Source organism: Physeter macrocephalus, chromosome 11, assembly GCF_002837175.3.
Source record: "Physeter macrocephalus isolate SW-GA chromosome 11, ASM283717v5, whole genome shotgun sequence".
Classification (NCBI taxonomy): domain Eukaryota; kingdom Metazoa; phylum Chordata; class Mammalia; order Artiodactyla; family Physeteridae; genus Physeter; species Physeter macrocephalus.
The window spans coordinates 100,648,415-100,664,208 of record NC_041224.1 but is presented as its reverse complement, the minus strand read 5'-3'; positions in this window follow the sequence as shown (position 1 = coordinate 100,664,208).

Here is a 15,794-nt window from a genome sequence, read left to right as displayed (position 1 = left end):
GGTAAAATGCTATCAAACAGTATTGCATACTACAGAGAAATCATTTGTGAAAGGAAGAGTCAATTGATTCAGCAAACTTCATTGCCTTATATTAAGAAATTGTCACAGCTACCCAACCTTCAGCAACCACCACTCTGATCAGTCAGCAGCCATCAATATCAAGTCAAGACTCTCCACCAGTAAAAAGATTATGACTTACTGAAGGCTCAGATGACAGCATATTTTATAAATAAATTATTTTAAAATTAAGGCATGTACAATGCTATTACACACTTAGTAGACCATAGTATAGTATAAACATAACTTCTATATGCACTGGGAAACCACAAAATTTGTGTGATCCACTTTACTGCAATATCACTTAGTCGCAGTGGTCTGGAACCTAATCCACAATGCCTCCAAGATACGCCTGTAGATTATATCAAGCATTTAGTAAATTACATAGCTTAAAATTTCAACAAGAATATTTGTTGATAATAATGTCAACAATGGTATACCTAAACAGATCCCTCTCTGTCTGTAAACACATGCCAATAATATAGATGAAATACTGATATATAGAAAAACTGACTTCTGCTTCCAGTTAAGATATACTATGTCAATACTTACGCTTATAACAGTTGGAAAAGCTGACATTACAGATAAAAATTTAATGTTAAAAGTATCAGAGAGCTGTAGAAGTAATGAGAACTAGAAGGACTCAGTTTCCACAGAGGGGCAAATTGTACAGAAGTAAGGTAAGCTGTTAGATGATTTTTTTCCCCATATCATCTGCTGATTTTAGGTACAGGCTAGATGTTAGGAACAAGGGCTTGACATAACCTCAGGGCCACTGATGTAAAAAGAAAAACAAGCAAAACTTTAGCAATCACAGAAGTTGCAGTGACAAAATTGGAGAGACCTAACGGGACCTTAAACAAAAGGCCATTTCCCCTACCCTTAACATCCCTTGAATTCTGAAGTTCAATGGAAGACAAAAGAGCTAAACTGAAATCTGTGGAAAGAGTGAAATATCCTATAGTTTCATGGAACTGAGAAAACCAAGACCCATCAGGAGGAGGAGACAATTTTTAAAAAGCAAAGAAGAGACAAAATCCCTGGAATTTGTGAGTTAATACTCAGTTTAAGAATCTACAGGTAGTTTTCCCTAAGGACACATACCAATGTTGAGCATAACTGGACACTGAAAATCCAGACTCGGATCTGGCAGAGGCTGCTTCTGAGACACATTGAAAACAACGGAAACTTTGGCATTTGTGTAGGACCGGAATGATAAAATTGGAGACCTGGGGACATCAAACACAGGTCAGTTTCCCACTCAAGACCAAATTGTGAAGTTCCATGGAGTGTGAGGCTAAAGAGCTAAGGTTAATCCTCACTTAGGCAGATGTAATTCCTGAGGTTTTTCAGAGCTGAAAAGACAAAGATTCATCAGGCTCTCACTTGAAATCCCTGGTGGCCATGCCCTAGGAATCAGGATGACCCACTTCATAGATTAAATCTGATCAAAACTGCAACCTACTCTCAACACAACCTAATCCTTGATTGTGTTGAACTGATAAACCCGCCAACCCTATCATATCCTACATTCCACCTTCTTAACAGAGGAGACATTTAATCCTCTTTGATAGAAGAGAATATCAGCTAGAGAGTGTGTGGATTTTAAATATACAACGCCTGGCATATAATAAAATGATAGACAATAGGAGCAGACCAGTTAATAATCCACATTTTGAAGCAGCCAAGACATACTTAAAGCTACTATTAGTATTGAATATGTCCAGTAAAATAGATGAACAGAATAAAAATATATAAAATGATTAGAAGCAAAATAATTAAGAATTGGAATCTATATGGAAGAATCAAATGGGTATTCTAGAACTGAAAATACAATATCTGGATTAAGAACACAAAGTTTTAGTAGATTAGATACAAATGAAATCAGAATTAATGAACTGGAAGACAAGTCAATAGAAAATACTGAAGTTAAAACAGAGAAGTAAGGATGAAACTTAAAAAAAAAAAAATAGCAAAAAAAAAAATGTAGAATATACTCAAAATTTCTAATATGTGTGAAAGTGGAGTTCCAGAAAGACAAGACAGAGAAAATGGGACAAAAGCATTATACAAAGAACGCAGGAAAATTTTCCAAATCAATGGAAAAGATTTATTTACAGATGCATGAAATTTAACCAAGCAGGATAAATACCAAAAACCACAATATAATTGCTAAATACCTAAGACAATTAATAATCAAAGGACAGCTAGAGAGAGAAGACATTAAAACAATCAGCCAGAAAGCTGACTTCTCAATAGAAATAACATATGCCAGAAGATAATGGAAAGAAATGTTTGAAGTGCTAAAAGAAAATAATTGTCAATTTAAAATTCCATACCAAACAAAAATATCTTTCAGCAATGAAAGTGAAATAAAGATGTTATCAAACAAAGGAAAACTAAAGCAATTGGTTTACAAGAGGCCTGTAATAATATACCCTAAAAGAGTCCTTCAAGCCAAAGGAAAATGATTCCAAATGTAAACACGGAAATGCAGGAGGAAATAAAGACTACTGGAAAATATAAATATGTGGGTAAATATTTTAAAAAATTAATAGTAACATTAATAGTAATGTCTTTTAGAGTTTAAAATACAGGGAAAATTAAAATGCATGACAACAATAATGCAAAAGGTCAGAGAACGGGAAATGGAGACTATATGTTCTAGGATTCTACATTATTTTAAAAGTATTAAAAGTAATAATATGTATTATATTTCAATAAGTCAAACATATATTTTGTAATCTCTAAGTTATCCATTAAAAGAAGAGTAAAGAAGGTATAATTAACAAGGTAATAAAAGAAAAATAGGAAACAATACAATAATGACACATGAAAGAAAAGGAAATATTCAGGGGTAGAAAGGAAGAAGAAATAAAGCTAAAACGGTAAAATTTTGAGTAGATAACTCTATAGCCACAGAGGACTATTTGCATGGCATAAATTCTAATGGCTAGGCTTTGCAGTTTTTAACATCTACACAGACTGAAGAACATGATTTAGAACCCAGGTGAGACTGCAGGTTGGAACAGAGATTTTTGCATAAACCTTAGAGTCTTTATGTGCTGGCTCTCATGAAAAGAAGGATTATAAATAGCCTACTCTCCAGCTCAGGAAAGTAACACCAAAACTTGCCTTTGCTTCAACTTCAAGGCAAGACAAGACAAGAGAAGACAAGAGAAGACAAGATATGGTGGCTTACTTTAAGAAACCCAACTCTAGGCCTACACTATATGTGGAACTATGGAATTTGATTTTATAGGGGCAAAATGTAAAACCTTGTCTTGGACTAGTGAAATCTGGAATTCATCTAGAAAAAGAAATTCTAGCCATCTTTCAACAAGTCAGTAGGTACAGATCTCTTTAAAAATAGGCTAAAATTTCAAAATTAAAAAAATATGAAAGGAAATGATCCACCATGAAATAAATTCAATAGTCACAATAAACTAGAGGATTTGCCTCCAAGAACTTAAGATAATATTAATTAAACTGCAAAATTAGTATACATGAAAGGATTGAAGGCGTATAAGTAGAAATAGAAAGCATAGTACAAGAAAAAAAATAATAAAAACTAAGACAAAAGAAGTTGCTTTAAAAGAACCAAATAGAACTTATTTACTTGTGTGAGAAAATAATCAAGGGACTGGAATACCCATCTATGCTATCATTTAAAACAAAAATTCTATTTAAGATATTTTAAAATAAAGACAGATAGCTGGTGACTCTAAGACCCTTGATAAAAGAACTAAGTAATTTATATAAGGAAAAAAAAAGGTTGGCCTAAAAGAAGAAACAGGATACAAGAAGCAATGGGGAGTAGAGCAATTAGAAAATATCTATGTAACTATACATTTATATTTATATATATATATAGACTTTTATATTTAAATAAACAAATCAACAATACAAATGACTAAATTTACTTTTTTTTAACCCTTAGTTGCAAGTTCTCAGCTTCATTCTCTATTTTATTACCATAGAAAAATATTTCCAAGAATTCTTTAGATCAACTTACACTTTAAAGTGCTCTTCGAGTTCTTTAAAACTCATCTTTTGATTAAAAAAAAAAAAAGTGTTGGGCTTCCCTGGTGGCGCAGTGGTTGAGAGTCCGCCTGCTGATGCAGGGGACACGGGTTCATGCCCCGGTCCGGGAAGATCCCACATGCCGCGGAGTGGCTAGGCCTGTAAGCCATGGCTGCTGAGCCTGCGCGTCCGGAGCCTGTGCTCCGCAACGGGAAAGGCCACAACAGTGAGAGGCCTGCGTACCGCAAAAAAAAAAAAAAAAAAAAAAAAAAAAGTGTTTTTTTCTTAACTGCTCCAAGAAAACAGTTTGAGAGACTGATTCCTTTGCTCCAATATGAACACAAGGTAATTTTTATTCTAAGTTTTGGCTTAGATAATTTTAAACTTGCCACAATTAAGAAATTATATTTCCAGTAGAAAAAACTAAGATATAGGTACATACAGATATAGACATATGTACACAGATGCATATATACACACATATGCCAGTTATAACTTAACCTTATAAAGGATTATATTTCTATACATATTTATACATTTTAACTTGGTAACTCAATGATTTCAATAGAGGGCCAGTCCTCTCTTGTATATAGTACATCCTTATATTTCTAAAAAACTTTTTTTATAACTCCTATTTTTCAGAACTGGATAAAACTACGTTTTAGTCAATGCTATTCTTATTCATTTTACTGATGCTGCTAAGCATATTAAGGGAAAATATTACACTAGCACATCATGAACATTGATTTAGTTCACTTATGCTGATTCTAAGTCACCTATAATGTAATATGAAATTCATATGTGTTACAGATTGGTAATTTGGTCCATAGGCCACACTACCTCCACTCCCAAATTGACCAGGGATGTTAGAAAATAATGTAAAGGTTTAACTCAAATTTCCAATTTTTTACAAAAACTTCTCTTCCAATCGGATGTGCTAATAAGCAGAATTGTAAACAAAAGTTTATGAGTAACCAAAAGGAATAGTAATAGCAAAAGATATGACTAATCCTCAAACTCAATAGTTGGCATTAATTAAAAACTATTCCTTTTTAAAACAGGTTTAGGAAATGGAGCATTTCCTAAATTGTAAGATGTTTTGAGAAAAATACATCTTGCAAGTTAGTTTTGGGTGTCATATTTTCTAGTGTCACAAATTGAAGAAAACATCACAACTTGTCAAATTCCCAACACCCATGTGACTCACCAATATGTAATAATTTATATGGAAGAGCTGGCTTAACCTTTTACTCAAATCCAATGTGAAAACGACTGGCTCCAAAAAAGTCAAGTCAAATTTTTAAAAAGGTCAACTAAATTTTATCTGTTATTGCAAACATTCCAACAACCAATAAAGTTTAGGATGGCAAAATATTCCTTCAATTTCTGTAGTTTACACAAAAGTAATGCCTAATCACATCTAGACTTCCGTGACTTAGGAAAATATTGGAATTAACTATTGAAATAAAAATATGTCCTGAAATTATCAGAGATGTTCACATCTTTTGAAAATTAAAAACCTGATAATCCATAAATGGTTGAATCACTTTATATCAATGCTTTCTGTATTACAACTCTAACATGAAAAAGGTGAAGTACATCAGCACAGAAAGAGTTAATTCTAATTGATTAGGAGGATATAGTCCTGTGATCTTATGGCTGAGTTCTTAGCAAAATGTGAGACATTTATTCAACCAATTCTAGAAAGGAAAAGGAAAAAGAGAGGCCATTATTATGATTTGATGTTCTTATTCTGCTAAATACTGTATTTAAAATAATGCAAATAATGAAATCTAACATAATCATTTTTTGTCCCTTGTGGTCGAGGTCCACATTAAGGAATGTTGTGTAGCCAAGATACAGATTATTATCATGTTACGCCTATCTGTCCATTTATATACATGAAATGGGGTCACCTTGGCCAGATTTCCTTATGCACTAAGCATGTCCTTTTTCTTAGATATTTATGTCTCTTAGATCTCAATTTATATGATACTTCCAACATACAGTTCACATTTCCATTTTTATTCTTTCCTGTTTCAGAAAACAAGAGAATTTCTTGTTATTACATTGATACAAATCCTTGCCTTCATTTAGGAGTGACTGGGTTATATCCTGGCCTTTCTTTTATATAAATAATCCTACATGGGATGTACTACTGGAAAGAGGGCAATTCAGATAGCCTATTATGAAAGAAGAGCAAAAAGCACCAAATTTAGTTAGCAGAAACAAAGTGAGTTAAGATATATTCAGGAGAAACTGAAGAGGTCAGTAAGAAATTATGGAGAAATGGAAAAAACATTGAGAAGAGACAGATGAAACAGATGAAACCATGAAGGTTAAGCATCATTTCATCACAAACCTGAAATGAGCCAAGAACACAGTGGGAGCTTTATCAGGTAGAGTTAAAGTTTCAGTAAAGACTGGACTGTTCACAATCTTTTTTATGCCACCCTAAGAGGTTTCCACTGTGATAATGACCTTTTAATGAGAAAAAAACATACAAATGAGAGAAAAATAGTATTAATAGAACTACATGTGATCTATAATACACCAACTTGAAGGAAGGCCTGGGGAACAGTCAGAGGAGTGGGGGTGTGCAACAGAGTTGCTGGTGGAGTGAAGGAGGTGTTGTAACACAGAGGAGGAAGTCATGATAGAAAAAAAGATTGAATTATGTGTAAAAGAGTCAAATTGAGCCTATGGAAGATCTTGAATTTAGTACATATACTAATATTGTTTTAAGTGAGTGCAGATCAGTGGTTCTCAACTGAGGATGATTTTACCCCCAGATGATTTTTAGCAATATCTGGAGACAGCTTTGGTTGTCATAACTAGAGGAAGAGAGCAAAGGGGGCTTGGTATCTAATGGCTACATGCCAGGGATTCTGCTAAATATCTTACATGCACAGAACAATTTCCCACAACAAAGAACTATCCAGTCCAAAATACCAATGATAGTGCCAAAGTTGAGAAACTCTGGTGTAGGTAATAAGTAATGTTGTCTCATTTCTCTATTTCCCAGCACTGTTGGCAGAAATTGGCTTAATAATTGCGAATAGTCAGTCTTCTGGTAATCTAAGCTAAATTGGAATCAGATAGAAAAATGGGCAAAAGGCATGCAGAGACATTCATCAAAAAGCATACATAGGGTCAAATATGCACATTAAAAGATATTCAACATCATTAGCCCTCAGGGAAATGAAAATTAAGACCATGATGAGATATCACTATACATCTATTAGAACAGCTGAAATAGACAATAGTAATAACACCAAATACTGGAGAGGATGTAGAGAAACTAGATCTCTCATACAATACTGGTGAGAATGTAAATGGTAAAGCTAGCCTGGACAGGGAGACTTCTTCTGGGAAATGCAGTAGACATACTTTTGCCTGTTCCTCTCACTAAATGCAAGTAAAAAGCCTGAACATGATATATAAAACAAACATATGAAGTCTCTGAAATGTGGAGAGAAGGCAGACATGCTAGAGAACTTGGGATGCAAAGAAAAACTTGGTGATGAGTCCTCTGCTTTTTCTTTTAGCTTCATGTATACCAAACTTGTTGCTGAAGAAGCAGACAATACCAGAAATACCAGTGGGCACAAACAGAAGAAGAACCAACAAAGCCTAACACTCTCTAGTCAAAGGACCAGGAAAGTGGTAGCCTTGTAAGAATGGAAACTTTTAGAAAATAACTGCTCTGCTATAGCCAAACACTACAGAGAAAAACTGTAGCTCCACCCTCACCCATACTAGCAAAGGCTGAGTGGGGAGCTTACTTGGATTGCCAATTTAGCCAGGCTGTAATGAGGTATCCAAAACCCCCTATGGTGGTAATGTGAGAGAAGCTCAAGTAGACAGTGAGGACTTCCATTCCTGCCAGATAGTAATGAGCCACCCCTTCCCCAATGTCAGTGGAGACTTAGGTGATGGAGATCCTGGATCTCCACCACAGTGATAAGAAGTCCCTCCCCGTCCCTGGTGGGATGATGTCAGAGGAGGCCTAATGGAGAATCACCACTGCCCAATGCTAATGAGGCCCCCACACCATGGTGTCAGTGAAAGCTACCGGGGGAACAATAAGGATGCACTCCTACCCTCTAAGCCCGGGAAGCCAATAGAGGCACTGGGGGAGCCATAATTCTCACCCTCACTCAATTGTAATAAAGAGTCCCCACCTCAGGTGTCAATAGAGGCCAATCAGGGAACCTGGACTTCTACTCACCTGGCAAGAACAAAGGAGTGCTCCTCCTTTCTCTGCCAGAACAGAAGAAGCCACTTAACTCAAAGACTTAAATAAGATCCAGAGTCTCATAACATTATATCCAAAATGACAAAGTTTCATGTGAAAATCATTTGTCGTACCAAAACCCAGGAAGATTTCAAACTGAATGAAAAATTTTTAAAAGAGACAATAAGTGATGGCACCTAGAAAACAGAAATGCTAGCATTATCTGATAAATATTTTAAAGCAATTAACATCAAAGTGTTTCAATGAACAATTATGAGCACACATGAAACAAATGAGAAAATAGTCTCACCCAAGAAATAGAAAATACAAAGGGAAAGCAAACATATTTTAGAACTGAAAAATACAATAACTGAATTAAAAGCTCAATGGTTGTACTCAAGAGCTGAATGGAGGGAACAGAGAAAAGAATCAGTGAACTTGAAGATAGAACAATTTAAATTATGCAATCTGAACAACAGAGAGAAAATAAACTGGAAAAAAGAAGGAAGAAACCCTCAGGGATCTGTGGGACTGTAACAAAAGATCTAACATCCATGTACCCAGTATCTTAGCAGAAATGAAGAAAGAAGTCAGGACTGAAAAAGTACTTAAAGAAATAATGGCTGAAAACTTCCCAAATTTAGCAAAAGACATAAATCTATATATTTAAGAAGCTTAATAAATTCCAAACAGAATATACCCCAAGAAATTCTCACCAAGACACATGATAGTCAAACTTATAAAAATTAAAGAAAAAGAAAATATCTTGAGGCTATGAGAGAGAAAAGACCCCTTGGGGAAAATAATTAGAGTGGCTTTTTCATCAGAAAACATAAACACCAGAAAGAAGTGGCACAACATGTTTCAAGTGTTGAAAACAAACAAACAAAAAACAAAAACATAAAAACCCTGTCAACTCAGAATTCTTTACCAGCAGGAATAACTTTCAGGAATGAAAGGGAAATCAAGATATCCTCAGATTAAGGAAAACTAAGACAACATGTTGACAGCAGATCTACCCTAAAAGGATAGCTAAGGAAGTTCTCTAAACAGAAAGGAAATAAAGGAAGGAATCTTGGAACATCAGGAAGGAAGAATAAATAGAGTGTCAAAAATATGAGGATATACAATAGACTATCCTTCTCCTCTTCAGTCTTCTAAATTATATTTAACAGTTGAAGCAAAAGTCAAAACAATATCTGGTGTAGTTCTAAAAGCAGATAAATAAAATATTTCATACTATTAGGTGATAAATGGTGGAAAATAAAGGGATATGAAACTGGTAAAATGATGACACCAGTAAACTGAGATTTTATATGCATATATACTATAGAAAGAGGTACATTCAAAACAAGTACAGATAGATGAATGTGTAATTATAAAATATATTCAGGTAAAACTCATAGGAAGGCATAAAATAAAACAGAGCAATGAAGACCACAGAGAAAAAACATATAACAAAAAATAAAATGGCAGACTTAGTTCCTAACATATCAATAATTACATCGAATGTTAATGGTCTAAATAAAACAATTAAAAGGCAGAAATTGGTGGAATGAATTAAGAAACATGGCCAACTATATGTAATCTACAGGCACTTTACTTTGAATATAACAATATAGGGAAGCTGAAAATAAAAGAATAGGCAAAGATATATCATGCAAACATTAATCAGGTGTAAACAGAATTAGCTTTATAAATGTCAATAAAAATAGACATCAGAGAAAAAAATTACCAGAGACAGAGAGGGACATTATATAATAATGAAAGATCCAATCTACTAAGAATACATAGCAATCCTAAGTGTATGCACTAAACAACAGAGCTGAAAAATATGTAAAGCCAAAGCTGATATAACTGAAAGAAGAGGTAAATCCAAAATTACAGTTAGAGACATCAACAGTTCTTTCTCAATAATTGATAGAACTACTAGGCGGAAAGCCAGCAAGGATATAGAAGAACTCAACAACACCATCAACCAACAAGATCTAATCAACATTTACAGAACACTTCATCCCCACACAGCAGAATACACCTTCTTTTCAAGTATCCACAGAATATATACCAAGATAGACCATATCCTGGTCCATAAAACAAACCTCAAAAATACAAAACAATTGAAATAGTACAGAGTATGTTCTCTGGCCACAATGGAATCAAACCAGAACTTATTAACAGAAAGATAAAAGAAAAATCTTCAAACAGTTGGAAACTAAACAACACATTTCTAAATAATCTATGGGTCAAAGACCAAGTCTCAAGGAAATTAAAAAAAAAACACATTGAATCTAACAAAATTAAAATAAACATATCAAAACTTGTGGGACACAGACAAAACAATACTGGGGAATTTGTAGCCTTAAATGCTTACGTTAGAAATGATGGAAAGTCTCAATAATCTTAGCTTCCACCTTAAGAAATAGAAAAATAAGAGTAAAATAAACCCAAAGCAAGCATAAGGGAGGAAAAAAATAAAGATAGAAGCAGAAATCAATGAAATTGAATGTAGAAAAACAATAGAGAAAAATCAGTGAAAGAATGAGCTGGTTCTTTGAAAATATCAAAGAAATTAACAAGACTAGCAAGACTGACAAAGTAAAAAATGGAAAGACACAAATCAACATCATAAATGAAACAGGAAATATCACTACAGACCCTGCAGACATGGAAGAAAGAAGGAAAGGAAAGGAAAGAAAGAAAAGAAGGAAGGAAGGAAGAAAGAAAGAAAGGAAGGAGGAAGAAAGAAAGAAAGAAAGAAAGAAAGAAAGGGGGAGGGGGAGGGAGGGAGGGAGGAAAAAACTCTACACACATGCATTTGGACCTTAAACAAAATGGACCAATTCCTGGAAAAACACAAACTGCCACAATTTACCAATATGAAATTCATAACTTGAAAATCTTTGTAGCTATTAAGGAAATAAAATTTGTACTTTTAAAACGCTCCCAAAAGAAATACACAGGCCCATATGATTTTACTGGAGAATGCTAACAAACATTTAAAGATTTAACATCATTTCTACGCAGTCTTTCTCAGAAAAATAGAAGAGGAGGAAACACTTCTCAATACATTTTACCTTGATACAAAAACTAGACAAAGACAGTACAAAAGAAGAAAACTACAGATCAATATTCCTCGTGAATATTTACATAACAATCCTTAACAAAGTATTAACAAACAAAATTTAGCAATACATAAAAATTACTATATTACCTCATGAACAAATGGAGTATATTCCAGGGATGAAAGGATGGCTTAATATTCAAAAATCAATCTATAAAGTCACCATATTAACAAGCTAAGAAAGAAAAATTATATCATATCAATTGATGCAGAATAAGAATTTCACAAAATTCAACCCTGATTCAAAATTTTTAAATCTCAGAAAAATAAGAGTAGAGTGGAGTTCCTCACCTTGAAAAAAAATTCATGTACAACCTATAGCTAACATTATATTTAGTGGTGAAAGAGTTTTCTCCATAAGGTCAGGAATAAAGCAAAAATATTCACTCCTACCACTCTTATTCAACACAGGGCTGGAAGCTCTGGCTGGTGAAATACGGCAAGAAAAAGAAAAGCCGTACAAATCATGAAGGAAGACATAATACACTCCATATTTCATATGACATGACTTCACATAGAAAACACCAAGAAATCTAAAAATCAAAACCAAAAATACCTGGAACTAATAAGTCAGTTTGTTAAGGTCATGGGATATAAGATAAATACACAAATATTAGTTGTATTTCTATATATTATCAATGAACACATGAACCCTAAAATTAATAATATAATACCATTTACAATCACTCAAAAAAAAAAAGAGAAAAGAAACAGGTATAAATCTAACAAAACATGTGCAGAACTTGTATTCAGAAAACCACAAAATGATGATGAAAGAAATAAAAGAAGATTTTAATAAATGGAGAGACATATCATATTTATGGACTGGAAGCCTCAACATAAGAAAAAATGTCAATTCTCCCAAATTTATACACAGGTTTAACACAATTCCGTTAAAATTCCAGAAAGATTTTTTTTTTTTGTAAAAATAGACAAGATTATTATGAAATTTATATGGAAAGCAACTAGAATAGCTAAAATAACCTTGAGAAAGAAAAATAAGGTGGGAGAATCTGTCTACTGATTTCAGGACCTATTATATAGCTGCAGTAATCAAGACACATAAACGAATAGAATAGAATATAGAATCCAGAAATAGTTCAACAGAACTCTGCACAACTGATTTTCAACAGAGGTGCAATAGCAATTTAATGAAGGAAAGATAGCCTTTTTAAAAAACGGTGTTATGCTGCAGACTGGCAGTAAATATTTGTAAATCACATATCCTACAAAGGACTGGTATCTAGAATAAATAAAGAACTCTCACAACTCTACAGTAAAAAAAAAAAAAAAAAAACCAGTTAGAATATAGGCAAAAGATAAAAATAATTTCACTAAAGAATATATACAGATGGCAAATAACCACATGAAAAGTTGTTCAACATCATTTGCCATTGGGGAAATGCAAACACTGTTCCTTTCTGCCTGTTTATCCATTTTCGTCTGTAATTCTGTACTTGCACCATTTTAGGAATGTTAGTAATCTAAAATAAATATGAAAATAATTCAGTTTTAGGAGAGGAAATTCTAAATGATTACTATCAATTTAATCCCATTTGGATTAAACAATATCCTAACAATAAAAAGGTCTTAAACTTATGCCTTTATCTTTTAGAATAATTTTCTTCCTTGCATCTACCTACCTGAAAGTCGTGAAAAAAAGATTAGCTTCACAGACTTTAAACATAGGTTTCCCCTCATTTATCATGTAAAATCAGCCAAAAGAGAGGCCTATTGAGTGACTAAATCACAATTCCTCCTTCAAAGTGATATCACTCCCAGAGGGAGATCAAGATGGCAGAGTAGGAAAACATGCAGCTCAACTCCCCCAAGAACGCAGCAAAAATACATCTACATGTGGAGCAATTCTCACTGAAAACAAACTGGAGACTGACAGAAAGACTCATACAACCAAGGCTGTAAGAAAGATCCACACGGAATTGGGTAGAAAGGGAAGAGAAGCAATCAGGTCAGGGGCTGCACCCCTGGGACGTGACAAAAAAGAGGCGGGGGATTATACAGGCTCAGAGATGCTCCCTGGGGAGTGGGTGGTTTGACCCATACACTGGGTGCCTCAGCCTTGGGGCCCCACATCAGGAAGACTAGTTCCCGTCACTGGTTTGAAAACCAGTGGGCCTGACACTGGAGCAGTAAGACATCTAGACTCCTTTCAGAAGAGGGTGCATGCTTGCTTGCTCCCAAAAGACTGAGGAAGTAGACTGAAACTGCCTAGAACTTTGGCCAGTTTGACCAACCCAGCATGCCCCAGCTTGAGCTGAGTGCCTGGTCTGGCCCTGTTTGCTCCCTGACACAGCTCCACACTGGGGCAAGGGCTGCCAGCTCAGACATGACATGGCATCTGCGTAGGGTGAGGGCAGCCATTGCTGGCGCTCATGGAGGCAGTGGATCAGGAGTGGTCTGGAACTGATGCCAGGATTGCCACAGCCCATGCCCTGACCCATGCCAAGTGCCCGCTCCAGCCCCTCTTGCTCTGCGGTGCAGCTCCACACTAGGGCAAGGGCTGCCATGGCCAACGGGAATATGCAGTTGTGGGGAATGGAGCCAGCTCGGACCTGGCATAATCTCTGAACAGGGAGAGGGCAGCCATTGCTGACCCTCATGGAGGCAGAGGATTGGAAGTGGTCCAGAACTCTGACTCATGCCTGTGCCCTGACACATGCTGAGCACACACTCCAGAACCTCTTGCTCCAGCACTGTTCCTCTCTGTGGCAACAGTGTCAGTGCTGAGAGGAAGGAGAGAACACACACATAGAGAGAATGGAGCCAGCTCAGACCTGAACCCTCAGAGCTTCTGCTACAGCAACTTGGGACCCACCTCCACCCTCAGAAGAGTGGTATTGTCCACTGAGCAGAGGAGAATCCTGGCTAACACCTGGCGCCCTCTCTCTAGCCCCTCCATCTCCAGCCCCACCTCCTACCAAGGTGATAGCTTCCAGCACACCCTGAGGGAAGACATGACTTGTGCTCACTTTCAGATCCAGCTCAACCATCAAAGCCAATGGGCACATGTAGACTGTCTACACTCTCACACAAGGACACCAACCACATTGAAGACTGGGATAGGTAACTGTTTCATCTAATTTCATAGAGACAGAGAAGTTTAAGCAAAATCACAGGAATTTGTTTCAAACAAAAGAACAAGAGAAAACTCCAGAAATAAAACCTAATGAAACAAATAATTTACCAGATAAAGAGTTTAAAGCATTAGTAATAAGAATGCTAACTGAATTAGGGAAAAGAATCACAGTGAGAATTTTGTAAGAAACTAGAAAATATAAAAAAAAAACCAGTCAGACTGAAGAATACAATAACTGAAATGGAAAACACACTAGAAGGAGTTAACAGACTAGGTGATACAGAAAAACACATAAATGTTCTGGAAGATAGAATACAGTAAGTCCTCTACATACAAACCTTCAAGTTGTGAACTTTCAAAGATGAGAATGTGCATTCACATGTCCAGTCACATAAGTTAGTTCACGTGTCTGGCGTACATTGTCACACGTGTGCATCCTCTACAAGTGGTTGTGCTTTTGTGTTCTTTATTGTACCGTATAGAGTACAGTAGTACAGTACCTTTATTTCAAGCCCAGGATGTCCAGAAGCAAGCATAAAGGCAGCAGTATATAGCTGATTGTGTTAGTTGGGTACCTAGGCTAACTTTAAAAAAAAATTTATTTATTTTTATTTTTGCCTGTGTTGGGTCTTCGTTTCTGTGCAAGGGCTCTCTCCAGTTGCAGCAAGAGGGGGCCACTCTTCATCGCGGTGCGTGGGCCGCTCACCCTCGCGGCCTCTCCCATTGCGGAGCACAGGCTCCAGACACGCAGGCTCAGTAGTTGTGGCTCGCGGGCCTAGCCGCTCTGCAGCATGTGGGATCTTCCCGGACCAGGGCACAAACCCATGTCCCCTGCATTGGCAGGCGGATTCTTAACCACTGCGCCACCAGGGAAGCCTCTAGGCTAACTTTGTTGGACTTATGAACAAATTGGACTTACAAATATGCTCTCAGAACAGAACTCTTTTTGTATGTAGGGGAATTGCTGTAATGGAAATCACCCAATCAGAACAGCAAAAAGAAAAACAATGGGGTCGAAATTGTATTTGATGAAATCATAACTGAAAACTTCACAAACCTGAAGAAGGAAACAGACAGCCAGGTACAGGAGGCACAGAGGGTCCCAAAGAAGATAACCTAAACAGACTCACACCAAGGCACATGATAATTAAAATGGCAAAATTTAAAGATAAAGAGAGATATCTGTGAATGAATCAATGTGATATACAACATTTAAAAAAGGAGGGATAAAAAAATCACATGATCATTTCAATAGATGC